We start from the raw sequence: 15,000 nt of genomic DNA, 5'->3' as shown, positions 1-15,000 counted from the left end.
CCTACCATTCTGATCTTTCACTACTCTTACTGTTCTCTTCCAGGACTTTTGGATCGACTTCGTTCTTCCAAGGATGGTGGAATGATGACAAAGATGATTTGGGACACTTTTTTTTTTTTTTTTTTTTTGTGGTTGTTTTTCCTCCCGGATGGCTGTCAAACCTGCAGCAGCACACACATCCGTCCATCTCGAAGTGAAGAATCTCTAAAGGATCTTCAAGGAAAGCATGGACAAGGAGGATTCGGTCCCGGGAGACTCTTGACACGAGATGGGAAATCCCCCCCCCCCCCCCCATTTCTTCTGGAAAGTACCTAATACCAATAAAGACAGGACAAAATGCAGCACAGGCTGGCTGGCTGGCTGAGGTTTATGTAGCGCCGAGTAGTTCTACAGGTAAAATTGGATCCCAGAGCAACTGTGCAGCTACTCAGGGTCCTTGCCTTCCCCAACTGTCCCCTATGGGACCGAAGCTGCTCCCTCCCCTAAGGCTTTCTCAGTCAGCTAATCCTCCACACTTAGGAGTGGTGAAGGTGGGACACACGTTTTAGGCTTGCTTGGCTTCTTCAGTCGGATCTCATCTTGCCACCGGGTCAGAAACACAAGCATATACACGAGAATGTGCATAGCGACGGGTTTCCACCCTGTGGAACTTGGGAGTCCACAGTGAGTGGTCTGTGGTCTGAAAAGGGCAGCCTCGTTAGTTGCAGTCACTGAACGCTAGGTGGCGCAAAGCTACCGTCATTTTGGAAGGCCTGCCTGAGTTCCATTTCCAGTTTAGATAGAATCTATCTACATGTGTAGACATAGATAGATAGATAGAGAGACAGACAGACAGACTTAGATATGTATATCTATATCCATATAGAGATCACTAAGCTGCAAGCCGCCGCGTCATATCTTCCTCTCTTCCCTCAGCCTACTGAGTCCCTGGAAAGACAGATGGGCACGGGCCTCAGTGCGGTTGTTCCCCCGCCCCCCCTCCCCCATACAGTAAAGTCCCCCGGAAGCACTGGGGGGCGGGGAGGACATATCGCTTTCACCCCTGGTATCTGATCACTTTCCTTAGCCTTTAACATGCCCCACCTAGGAGATAGCTTCTGTGCCTCTGCCCGACCCTTGGAATTTGAACTATAATCCACACTTCCCCCATCCCACTCACTCCAATTCCCCAGCAGTAGTCCCTCCCAAGGCTGTCACCACTAGAGGTCCATAGTAAACACCTTCCCCCACCCCTGAGAGTTATGAGGGAGGGCCTGGATGAGGTTAAGAGAGAAACAAACAAAAACAAAACGGTGATGTTTCCTGTGTGTGTGTGTGTGTGTGTGTGTGTGTGTGTCTAGTGTGTACCGGTCTGTGCACAAAACCCAAACAGGATGAATTTGGGCCTGGGAGAAGGAGAGGGAGGCCCTTCCTGGGTTTACTTTCTGGGGAAGGGAAGAGACAAAGGAAAAAAGGTGAGGGTGTTGCCCAGCAATCAAGACCGTTTGTGGATCAATGCCCAAGGCCCTGGGTCTCTTCCCCAGCCTAGCATCACAAAAGAAACAAAAGTAGTGAACAAAGAGAGACTCAAACAACCAAAACAGGCAAGGAAATCTCATCTCAAAGTGCCCACGGGAAAGGAAAAAAAAAAAAAAAATATTGAACACTGCCGTGCTGGGCTGGGATGGGCTGGGGTCCTTTATATCTCAGCGTTGGAGTGCTCGCCTAGCATATTCGAGGCCCTGGGTTCCATCCTCGGCTCCAGATAAAAAGAAACTAATAACATAAAGGCATTGTTTCCAACTAGGCCAAATAAATAAATAAATAAATAAATAAAATCAAGACACTAGAAGAGACCTTGCTCACACAGAAAAAAAAAAAAAAAGCGGGGGGGGGGGGGCAGATCAAGATGGAAATCACTCTACCCTTGGCATCCAATAGACAAATAAGGCTCCCCATACTCATGTCAGGGTTTCCTTGGTGGGGATGGAACTAAAAACCAGCCCCTCACACAGGGGCTGGTTTCTGACTGGAGCCTGGAACTGGGGACTGAACACAGACACAGTTTACCACTGAGCTAAACCAACATCCCCTTTTTATACAGATATTTTTATACATTTTTGGTAAATCCATTGATTTATGAGTTGAACCCAGAAGCGCTCACTTGACCACTGACTGAGCCACATCCCCATATTCAATTTATCTATCTATCTATTCATTTGTTTTCTGGCTTGCTTGCTTGTTCTAGTTAAAGCTTGGTCCCAGGGTTTCAAAAACTGACTTCCAGACCACTCACGTAGAAAGGAATCAAGCCTTTATTAAAGCACAAGTAGTGGCGACTGAGCAGAAGAACATAAAGCTGTTCCCCTGGCCAGCCCCAAACAATTGCAAGGGTGCCCCTTATAAGCCTGAAACCTGCAAAAGGGACGTTTTGGGGGGAGGGGGCGTCTAGAATGCAAGCAAGCCATGTTACAGAAGCGGGAGAGTGAAGTCAGGCGGAGGGACGCTCAGCCAATCACAATCAGCCTAGCCACTCCAGTGACAGAAGCATAGACCCCCCCCCCCCCCCCCCCGTTATGGGCTAGTTACAGAAACAATGTCCCATCACGTAGTTCCGTGTTCTTAAAGGTTTCTATAGCACAAGGAAAAGAACATCTTGCCCCAGTCATCACCCTTCTACTTGGCCTGGTTGTTTTACAGAATGGAGACATAAAACAAAACGGAGTCCCATTTGCTTTTACTATCACAACTTTTCTTTTGGAGACAGGGGTCTCGCGAGGTTACTTTCTCTCGCTATGAGCTTACAATCCTTCTCTCAAGCTCCTCCTGATCCTCTGGGGGGGGGGGGGGGAGGACAGACATGAACCCCCAACCCATGCCTGGCTAAAACTTGCATTTTAATTTTTTTCCCCTTTAATTTCTTGAGTTGTAGATGGATGGACACACTATCTTTACCCTATTTGCTTGTGTGCCCCTTTGTTTTGGGTTCTGTGGTGCTCAGGATCGAATCCGGCGCCCCACACGTCCCAGGCAAGTGGTCTACTACCGATCTAAAACCCTAGCCCAAGCTTTGCATTCTAGAATGAATACATTTCCTTCAATGCTGAAGGAACACAGACATATTTATTGTACAACAAGCCCAGAGATCTTCACATCACATTGCCTAGAAGTCCTACGTACATTCATTGACCTTTGACTTTGGAAGCCACGTTCAGAATCTATGACTCTGGCCAGATAACTGCCACGATGTGGTTTTTGCTCACCAACAGTTGGACCTAGGTGAACAGCTTGGACTCAAGTGGACAAATACTCTTATGCGTTCAGAAAACACTGCCACTCACCTGGTACAGGAGTATTCTTTCAACAAACGATCACCAAACCCTTACTTACTCAATTAAAACTAACAGATGTGAAAACTGGTCATTAATGGCAGAGATCTTTTTATTTATTTATTTATTTTTAAAAATTTTTTTAGAGAGGGTGTGAGAGCGAGAGACAGAGAGAGAGAATTTTTAAATATTTATTTATTTATTTATTTAGTTAGTTAGTTAGTTAGTTAGTTTTCGGTGGACACAACATCTTTGTTAGTATGTGGTGCTGAGGATCAAACCCGGGCCGCACGCATGCCAGGTGAGCGGGCTACCACTTGAGCCGCATCCCCAGCCCCAAGCACAGATCTTTTTTTTCTTTTTTTTAAATCTGAATGTTACACCGAATGCGAATGCATATGTTAGAACTTCCACATGTGTCACTGACTATGGGATAAGTTTAGAGCTTCGATACAATACACGTTCTAATAAAAAGGGCACTAATTGGTGACCTCTCATGTAGGAAACCTATATGTCTTTAAGTGTACCGACTTTTGAAGAATAAAATAATCTCTCACACACAGCATACTACTCTAGTCCCCAGATGTGCACACATCTCCAGTGACAGACATGTGGGGTGATTCAGGAGAATCACAAGACTAACACAGCCTCAGCAACTTATGGAGCCCTGCGGTAATGAGAGAGAGAGAGAGAGAGAGAGAGAGAGAGAGAGAGAGAGAGAGAGGGGGGGGTAGGTGTTGGGGGGGGGTGTTGCTCAGAGGCAAAGCATCTCAGAAGGAAGAGGGGGAATTTATTATAATAAGAAAACATAAGAACTGAACCTTTACAGCAACAAAACTCTGACGACTCTGCTGACACTCTGTTGTTCGAGGCCTAACAAGGTTATCAAACAGAAAAGTGATTTTCTGGATGGAAATTCTAAATATTTGTTAGCCAATGGGCAGATAACCGACCCTGAAAGTCAATATAGCCTTCACCTATGATTAGGGAGGGGGAGGGAAGGAAAAAGAGAAAGGAAAAAGGATATGGGTTTTAACATGAGCCTCAGTGGCTGAGCAGTGAGACTTATACTCAAAGCATATAAAGTGGACCCCTGTTACATTTTCTTTCTGACCCCCCCCCACCTCCCCCCCCCCCCCCAGTTCCTTGATTTGACAGTTGGGAGAAAAATTTTTTTAAAAAGGACAACAACAGCAACAGACAGAAACCACAGCCACCCTTACGAATTTCTGAATTTACATGAGTGAATTACTCTTCTTGATTCTCAGTAACATAGTTTATACTTTTCATGGTTTTTGGTTTGTTTGTTTGTATGTAGTTAAAAAAAATCAGAAGAAATTATTGGTATTCATTGCATATAGAGTGACCCATGTTAGCTGGATCTTATCTCTCAGTTGCAAAGAAGGGGGGGGGGGGGCGAAAGGGGGGAGGGGTTGTTGTTGTTGTTGGTGGTGGTGGTGGTGGCAAAAAGCAACTGACAGGAGTAAACATCAAGGATGAATAAACAACATGGATCAGCAGAGAAACTTGTTTGGACTTGTTTGGACTTGTTTGGACTTTGCAGTAACTCAGTGACTTTTTAGTGCTGGTCACAAGATGACCAGAGAGTGTGTCTATATTAGATAAGTGGATGATATAACCTTTTTGAGTGTGGATGATGTAACCTTCTAAGTTGTGGTCATAGGATGATAAAGTAGTCAGGCAGTATGCTTATGTTAGATAAGTTAGGTATGAACAACTTGTAAAGTATATAAGCGCGGGGGAAACTCCATGTAATTGCTCACAACTAACTCTCGTCGCCTGAGAGTAAGATCGTGCAGTTGTGTGCCAGCCACCTCGTGTATTGCTTTGTGTGGTGTGCGAATAAACCAGCATTTCAAAAGGCAATCGAGTTCGTGCTTGGTGTTCGCGTACGTCGCGGTCCGGGGTCCAGTGCAGATATCCGGAAGGGAACTCCTGGTAACCAGACAAGGCTGAGAAACTGCTCGTGACAGTAACCTGGAACCTGCTTTACCTAGGCTACTGGTTTGATAAAGTCTTCCTTACATGGATGTGTTGTAGGGACAAATGAGGCAAGGCACCGACCGAACAGAGCAGGAAAACGGTTTTATTTGGCTGCAGCCAAGTTCAGAGGACACGGCTGGCTTTTGCTGTAATGAATTAATCCCCTGAGTTCAGGTAGTTTCAGAGTTTTCTACCGAGCATGTAAGGGGAGGGGCTCAGAAACTCATGGTCAGCAGAAGTTCACATAAAAGCAGCTTTTTCTCTCACTGTTCTGGGCATGTTAACCCCTCGAGGACAACACCTGAGAAGGGGAGAGCTTCTTCTCCCCTGTCTAGTCTCCCCCTGCCAGCTGTTACCATGGAGTCCAGTTGGTAACTTCTTCTCGTATCTTAAACCTGTAGACATCTCTGTGAAGTCCAGCTCAAGGCCAGAGGCCTTGTTTGCACATTTCTTCAAAGTACTATTCTGGATATGTTTGTGAAAAACTAGTAAGGGGGAGTGCTGGTATCTTCTCGGCCAGTGGCCAAGTAAACAGGGCGACACGAAAATAGGAAGTTTATCCACCTTGAGTTCTTTGGCAGAGACTCTTCGGCTGCCTGACAGACCTAAAACCAGTCTGGGTGAAGATTTCTGAAGAGGCCCAGTTAAGACTTTTCAGTGGAGAAAGGGGGTGCCACTTCAGATGATGAATCATCGCAAAGACACATTGGACTGACCCAAACATATCACATATTTTAAGATTCTTCTCATTCACGGCAAAGAGTAAGCAGTTTTACCTAACAATAGTTTGGTTTCAAAAGGCTTTTTTTTTTTTTTTTTTTTTTTTAAATCTAATCCCCCTGCTTTTCCCTTAGAGCTCTTCTCTTTTCTCTAGGAAAACTCTACTCTTAGTCAGAGGTCCAAATCTCCGTTCAAATGACACAGGGAAAAAAAAAAAAAAATTCTCTCAAGCACCTGGCCCCCTCCTGCCCCAAACAAAAAAGTTCTGGGTGATCAATGAATTTAAGAGGCAGGAAGAATGGATCATTAACAGAAATGAACATAACCACAGTTACTACTTTCTAAGAATTGGAAAGAATTACCCAGGGCAGAGCTTCCAATTGAAACACTGTAATTATTAGAGAACAAACAAACAAAGAAACAAACAGACAGACAGACAAACAAAAACCCTGAAGTACAAGAGACTCTCCCCTTCTCTCTCTATAACTTACACACACTCTCTCTCTCTCTCGCTTGATTTTCAGTTTCTCACTTAGTGGAGCACCCCTTTTCTTTAGGATCAATCTCCTCCTAGGTTTCTTTTTATACCAAAGGGGGGCAAGTTACACATGATCCAGGAGAAGGAGGCCAAAGCAATCAGATTACTAAGGAACATCAGGAGAGAGAAATTAAATGCTGGTGGACACATTGAACCAATGCTGTGAAACAAATGATATTCAAATTAACCTCTTAGTTTAGTTTTAAACCAATCGGTCAGCATAAATGCAGAGTTAGAGAGACAAACTGACCCTTAAAACAGATACGCGAAACCATACTGGAATTTGAAACAGGTTGGGAATTGTGAACAGCCTGGAGAGGCCACATTTTTCTTCCTTCAGGGGCAGTGGGAGAGACTTTGCACTGCCTTTTGTTATGTAAATTAGAACTGAGACCTGCCCCCAAGCAAGCCCGGTTTAGTGTAAGAATCTTACTTCCCCGCCCGTCCTGATAACTGGCACCCCATCCTGACAGAAAACAAATTTTCCCTTGCAGACAAAGTGGTAGGAACCCAAAGAGGCTGGAACCACCCCTCCCCCTCCCCCCCCCCCCCCAAAGAAAAACCACAATGGCACCGAGAAGGAATAGTACAAGTACCTGCTCTCTCTAGGCTACTGATTTGATAAAGTTGACACTTTGTTGGGGGTATTTCAATCTCACCTTGACCCCTGACCTGCCCCTCTCAAGAGTTTGTGAAAGATGGATGCTGCTATTTCTCCCTGAGATTTGTGAATCTACAGGTTTATACTTTCTTTGGGTTTAATCCGGTTCTTGAAATGACTCCTGGCAGTGGCCAACATGCCCGACCTCCAGCTTACTTTTGTGTTGTTCAGAGAAGAGTTGTGGTGTGATTTCATCTTTTAGACTTTGTGGAGATTTGGTTTATGTTCCATTCTACGGTCAACTTTGGTAAACATTCCGTATTCGCTTTAAAAGAATGTCTGCTGTGTGGTGGTGGCCTTGCAGTGTTCTGAACATGCCCATTAGGTGTGGGTTGTTCGCGATGTAGTTCTGCTGTCCTTTGTTACTGATTATTTATTTATGGCCTAAGTCGTCAGCTGCTAAGGGATGAGTGTTCTCGCCTCTTTGCCATAATAGATTTATCCATCGTTTCTTTTAATTCTCTCTGGTTTTCATGTAGGTATTTATTTATTCATTCATCCATTTATTTATGTATTTATTTATTTTTCAGCTGTAGATGGACACAATATCTTTATTTTTATTTATTTATTTTTATGTGGTGCTGAGGATGGAACCCAGGGCCTCACGAATGCAAGGCAAGCACTCTACCACTGAGCTACAATCCCAACCCTCATGTAGGTATTTTGAGGTTATTGAAAGACTTGCACACTACCTTAAGATTGTTGAATGCTTCCTCAAACATCTGACTGTTTATCAATGTGCTATGTTCCTCCTACGCCTGGCAGTGATTGTCTTGTGTGTACCTTGAAGTCATACTGAAAATAAAATAAATAAGTGACTGGGTACAGTGGCCTATGCCTGTCATCCCAGACACGCTTCTCTCTCTCTCTCTCTCTCTCTCTCTCTCTCTCTCTCACACACACACACACACACACACACACACACAGCCGAGGCAGGAGGATCGAGAGTTTAAAGCCACCCTCAGCAAAAGTGAGACACTAAGCAACTCAGTGAGACCCTGTCTCTAAGTAACATACTAGAGAGGTAGGGCTAGGGGATGTGGCTCCGCAGTCAGTGAGTGCCACTGAGTTCAATCCCTGGTTACAGGCCTCCTCCAATAAATAAACAGATAAATATATACATATGTTTATTTTGTTTATTTAGGTGATGATGATGATTTTAATGTGGTGCTGGGATTGAACCCTGTGCCTCATACGTACTTGGTAAGTGCTGTACCATTGAGCCACAACACCAGACTGACAACACCATGAAGTGCTCTTGCTCAGACTGTGGTCTCCTGTGTGGCTGGGGAGGGCAGGGGTTGGGTCCATTTAGGGCTGATAGATATTGGTTGCACTGCTACTTGTTAGATGAAACAGTGCGTAATATGTGCACACAGATAAAAATGAAGGTAGAGATGGCAAGCTTTCTCCAGCTTGATTTATCCCAGAGCATGTGGTGTTTCAGTCTAGGGCAACAGACCATGCTTTTTAGCCAAGGCAGCCTCACTTAGAGCCCTGTTACAGCTTCTTATTACCAAGTGCCTAAATGTAAAATTTGGCTCCGTGATATTGATAGATCAATAAAAATAAAAATACAACAACAAAAAAAAAAAAAAAAAGAAAGAAATAAAAAGATAAAATGGCCAAACAGACAAAATAGAACTCCACAAGGAAGAATCCTTTTTCCTATTATGATTAGTATTCTTTTTTTTTTTTTTTTTTTTTTTTTTTTCTGTTTCGTAGTACGTTGTCGGTGGACAGCACACCTTCTTTCGATTTGTTCCTTTTTGTATGGCGTGCTAAGGCTCAAACTCTGTGCTAGGCCGGTCCTCTGCCACTGACCCAAAGACACAGACAGCCCCTAGACAAGAAAGGATTCTCAGAGGCTGGTCATCTTCCAATTTTTTTTTTGTACTGAAAAAGCAGGAAACACAAAGCCCAAAGACAAGCAGATCAAATTCCCAAGCAACCGATTTCAAACTGATTTTTACATGTTTCCGTCAATTCCTACATAGTCTGGATGGATCCAACCGTGGCCTATCAGTCGGCCTGACTAATTGTGGCTTCACCGTGGTGGTTTCGGTTTTGAAGTCCCACACCGCCGGATTCTCTAGGGGTGCTGGGCAGACTGCCGGCGCCTCCTGCTGCTGCGGGGGACCCTGGCGCGGGGTGGGGTGGGGGTGGGGGTGGGGGTGGGGTGGGCAGCTGGCGGGACGTGTCCAGGTGACTTTCTACGACCCCTGCTAAGCGGATCTCGCTGACACCGACCGAGGTTCCGCGTCCCTTCCGCCTGATTTTGTTGACGGTTTTCGAGCTCCCCCTGGTGGCCGCTTTTATAGGAGCGTCTTAATCCACTTCTGAGAAGTATCTGTTCAGGTCCTTGGCCCATGGATTGATTGGATTATTTGTTTGATTCTTTTTTTTTTTTTTGGCTTTTTGTCCCCCCCCCCCCCCCCCCGTTGTTGTTGTTGTTGTTTCGCTCTGGGACAAGGGCCCACGCTTTTTAGCCAAGGCAACCGCTCTTAGAGCCCTGTTATAGCTTCTTATTACCAAGTGCCTAAACGTAAAATTTGGCTCTGTGACCCAATGGAAAATGACTTGCGGTTTAAGAAAATGCTCAAAAAACAACAAAAAACTCAGGTAAACAGATAGGTAAATAGACGGCCATTTGTAGCGGCGGTGGAGGCTGCGTTCCGCAGGCGCTGCGGAGAAGCTCAGAGGAGCCAGTCCCCGGCCGCTGCAGCCCCTGACCCCTGCGCTCAGTCGGCTTCTCTGCGCCTCGGGCGGCACCAAGTCAGCCCCGGGGCTTGCTGCGGCGCCCAGAGTCCTTCCTGGCAGCTCCCGGCGCTCGGGACCCCCGCCCGTCCGCACACGTCCCCGAAGCCGGGCCTAGGGCGGGCGGCGGAGGCTCGGCGCGGCTCGGCGCGGCTCGGCCCGGCTGGGCTCCGCAGTTTTGAAGAAATCTATACGTTTCAAAGACAGATTCTCAGAGTAAAGGATCGTGATGAGTTTCCAATGATTTTAATTGGTAATAAAGCAGACCTGGATCATGAAAGACAGGTTACACAGGAGGAAGGACAGCAGTTAGCATGGCAACTTAAAGTAACATACATGGAGGCATCAGCAAAGATGAGGATGAATGTAGATCAAGCCTTTCATGAACTTGTCCGGGTTATAAGGAAATTTCAAGAGCAAGAATGTCCTCCTTCACCGGAACCAACTCGGAAAGAAAAAGACAAGAAAGGCTGCCATTGTGTCATTTTCTAAAAATCCCTTGAATTTTAGCTACCAACTCCCAGGAAAAGCCCTCATCTCCTCCTCCTCTCCTGATGGTTTACCTCATGTTGGTACCTTTCTAGCCTTAGACAAATGATCACCGTGTTAGCCTTAGACCAAGAAGCCGGCTAATCCTTTCCAGACCAATTTAAAGGAAACACTAAGGCTGCTTCAAAGATGATCTGATTCTTTCTAAATACATGTCTACATATACAGACATATTCTTCTTTTAAGGGCTTACATCTTAATAGGGATGAATCAGTTGTGGAACCTAAGCTGTTTGCTAAGCTGAAGTTTTAGGTTGTGAAATAATTTTTAACTTCTGGAATCATATTACCTACTGTTATTCTAACATCCACAGGAGGGTTTTTTTTTTTAATATGAATTTTTTGCCTATCTTTAAAGATTTTGATGTCAACCTTAGATAACCTTAAATACACTGAACGGAGTTTACAAAATTGAGACATATCAGACCTTTCTTGATACTACAGCTTTTGTTTCCCAGTGGCCAAAATACCAAAATACCTATTGTATTTATGGATTAAAACCTGCTTCTCGGGGCTGGGGATGTGGCTCAAGTGGTAGCGCGCTCGCCTGGCATGCGTGCGGCCCGGGTTCCATCCTCAGCACCACATACAAAGATGTTGTGTCCGCCGAAAGCTAAAACATAAATATTAAAAAATTCTCTCTTTAAAAAAAAAAAAAAAAAACTGCTTATCAAGCCTGTGATGACTCCTCCTCTTGAAGATGATAGTGTTCTATGTGGCCAAATATTTGGACTCATTCTGGACTTGGGCATCTCAATGTGTACTTGGTTTCTTAATTTAACTCTTTCACAGCCATGCTAAGGATAAGAATGAATGATTTCTGTCTGTCTTCCTTTTCAAGTATTTCAGGTTTAAGGCATTCCAAAAAAACTAAAGTTGTTTTTGTTTGCTGTCATATAAAATACGGAATTGAGCTTTCCAGAGTCACAGATGGTTAATGTTTTCGCTATGTACTTTTATGCATTATTTTCTTATTGAACTATTTAACAAGTATTTTTATATGTTTGTAAGCAGATATGCTTCACAGCATGCCTTGTGTATATGTAAAGATAAGTATTTAATTCTCACTGTTCACTTTTAACTGACAAAGAAAAAAAAAGTGGAAACCACAGAAACTGTGGTAGAACTTTTACTTGCTGGTCTGATCCTGGTTGTATCTATCTTTGGCCAGTTTTATCCCCATTCAAGAAACCTTCCCAATCGAATACAACTGGATGAGACTCTGAAATCATTTCAATATCCCCTGCTATATATTGACTGTTATATCAAGTATTAATTGTAAAACTTGTAATTGACAATTAGTATAACTGTGGATGGCTTCTGATTTTGTTTTAATTCTGTGGATTCTGTTTAAGCAATTCAAAAGTATGTTCCTGATTGTGAGATACTAAGTGGTATGGCAGAGTTGTCACTTTATTGAATGTGTACAACAGTCCCATGACCTTTATAGAGCATACCCTTGGATAGCTTCAGGTGCTGAAATTAAAGTTGATCTGTTTTCACAAGATGAAAAAAAAAAAAAATTGGTAAATAAAAACACAAATACAGATAAGAATTAATGGGCTGGGGATGAGGCTCAAGTGGTAACGCGCTCCCCTGGCATGCGCGGGGCGCTGGGTTCGATACTCAGCACCACATAAAATAAAATAAAGATGTTGTGCCCACTGAATACTGAAAAACAAACATTAAAAAATTCTCTCTCTCTCTCTCTCTCTCTCTCTCTCTCCCTCCCTCTCTCTCTCTCCCTCCCTCTCTCTCTCTCCCTCCCTCTCTCTCCTTCTTTTGTCTTTAAAAAAGAAAAATAAGTAAAAGTTAAAAAAGGGGCTGGGGATGTGGCTCAAGTGGCAGCGCACTCGCCTGGTTGCGTGCGGCCCGGGTTCGGTCCTCAGCGCCCCATACAAACGAAGATGTTGTGTCCACCGAAAACTAAAAAGTAAATATTAAAATTCTCTCTCACTCTCTCTTAAAAAAATAAAAAAAAAATGTTTATATATGTATATAAAATGTGGCCAGACAAAATAGAACTCCACAAGGAAGAATCCTTTTTCCTATTATGGTCAGTATTCTTTTTTTTTTTTTCTTTTTTCTTTTTTAGAGTAGTTGTAGGTGGACAGCACGCCTTCTCTTGACTGTGTTCCTTTTTGTATGCCGCGCTAAGGCTCAAACCCAGTGCCTCCTATGTGCTAGGCCGGCCCTCTGGCACTGAACCACAGACACAGACAGAGGAGGAAGGATTCTCAGAGGCTGTTCATCTTCCGGTTTTTTTTTTTTTTTTTTTTGGGTACAGAAACAGGCGGAAACACCAAGCCCAAAGACCAGCAGATCAAATTCCCAAGCAACCGATTTCAACGGGTTTTTACACGTTTCTGTCAATTCCTCCATTCTGTGGATGGATCCGACCGTGGCCTAGCAATCTGCCCGTCTGATAGTGGCTTCACCGTGGTGGTTTCGGTTTTGAAGTCCCACACCGCCCGTGTCCCCGGCCGGATTCTCTAGGGGTGCTGGGCCGATCTGCCTGCGTCTCGCGCCCGCCGCTGTGGGGGGCCCTGGCGGGGCGACCCGGCCGGTGGGATGTGTCCGGGTGACTCTCTACGACCCCTGCGGAGCGGATCCCGCTGACGCCGCCCGAGGTTCCGCGTCCCTTCCGCCTGATTTGGTTGACGGTTGTCGAGCTCCACCTGGTGGCCGCTTTTATGGGAGCGTCTGATCCTCGGAAGTCGCCAAGGCGTGATATTCGGTGGCGGTGGCCGAGACAGAGATCCAGGAGTTGGGCGGCGCCAGCGGAACTGTCTCGGTCGCGCTGGGCTGGGCCGTTGTGGCCCGTTGGCGGTATACTGGACCGGCAGGCTTTGTGTGTGTGTCGGTTGTCTTCTCTCCCTGCTCGGTCCGGGCCGCGGGCGCCTCGGGTGGCAGTCTGAGCGGTTCCTTCGCCGCCACGGGCTTCGCTTGGCCCCGTCTGGGTCGGTCGCCGGGACTCCTGTGTTATTTTTCTCCCGCTGCCTCTCCCTCTCCCTCTCTCTCACGGGTTTTGGCCGCGGGGCCGCGGGGCTGCGCCGGGCGGGCCAGAGGGGTGTGCTTGGCCGGCCTTGCCGCATTCCCTCTTTGGGGGCCCGCTGCCCGGGGCTTGTCCTGATGGCTATGCCCGGCGTCCTTCGGTGGTGGGTCGCCTTAGCGTGTTCCCCGGCCGCCCCCCGGTCCTGCTCGTTGGAGATGGTGGTCCCCGTCTCTTGTTTTCGCCTTCGTCCACGAGGGTCGACCAGTTGTCCCTAGGGGCTCTGGAGCTCGGTGATGGGCTCGATCTCGCGGTGTGCTGACCGCGACTCTGTTCAGGGAAGGCGGCGGTGCTGAGTGAACTGTTCCCCGTTGCCCCGGTCGCGATTGTTTTGGCCCGAGTTGGCCGTTTTCTGCCATCGGGTAGGTGCTGACACGTTGTCCTCTGGCGCGTGCCGCCAGAGGGAGGGAGCTTGGGCCTCCGGGTGCGTGCCGGGCTCTGGGCTGATGGGGTGGCCCGGACCCGTTCCCTCTGGAGCTGCTTGCCTGGGCCTGCGTGCGACGGCTCTTTGGCGCACCTGGAGTGCCCTCGCGGTGGTGGTGCCACCTCCGGCCGGCCGGTCTTCTGGCGCCGGGGGGCGGCGGGGGAGGTGGCGGGTGGTCCTTTACCGCCCGTGCGCTCCTCGCTGCGGGCACCGGGGGCGGTGTGACGACGCTCGTTTCCATGGCTCTGAGTCGCGCGTGTCAGGCGTTCCCCGTTCCGTGTCGTCGGCCGCTCTCCCTGGGGTGTGGGGCCGGTGAGGCCGTAGCAGGCTCCTCTTAGAAGCGGTCCTCGCCGGGTCTCCCCCTGCTCCCTGGGTCTCTCCCGCCCACTCTGCTGATCGATGTGGTGACTCTGCGCTCTCCTGGGCTGGACCAAAGCCGCGCCAGGCGAGGGACGGACATTCATGGTGAATGGGCCAGCTCTTCTCGTCCTGCCTGCGGGTCCCTCGCCTTGCCTCCCCGCCCGTTCGCGGTGCGGGGAAGGGCGGGGGTGCGGAATCCGGCCTCGACCTCGCTCCCGGGGTCCTTTGACGTAGCGGGTGCTTCTCGCTCGCCGCCCGCTCTGGGCGGCCAAGGGCCGTGTGTGGCCCTCCCCGCGACGGGGAGGGCTGCCGCCGTGCTGCTTTGGCGCGACGGTGCGCCTCTGCTTCGGTGCTCCTGGGGCGCTCCGGGTCGTTTCCTGAGGTGCCTGAGGCTGAGCCGGTGTGTGCTGTTCCCGATCCCAGTGCCGCTGCCGCGGCCGGCCGCCGCCTCGCTGTCGGTCTCGCCCCGTCTGCGGGGGTTTCTGAGGCGAGTGCCCGAAAGGAAGAGCGTTGTTGCTTCGCTCGGGGGATCGAGGCGGTAAGCTCGGCAGCGTTGCGCGTTCCCTCTCCGGGGGGAGCGGGTTGCGTTGTCGTCCCCAGTGCCGAGTGGCGTGGGGAGTGTTAGGCG

Source organism: Marmota flaviventris, chromosome 7 (assembly GCF_047511675.1).
Source record: "Marmota flaviventris isolate mMarFla1 chromosome 7, mMarFla1.hap1, whole genome shotgun sequence".
In the NCBI taxonomy this organism is placed as follows: Eukaryota; Metazoa; Chordata; class Mammalia; order Rodentia; family Sciuridae; genus Marmota; species Marmota flaviventris.
This window is presented reverse-complemented; position numbering follows the sequence as displayed.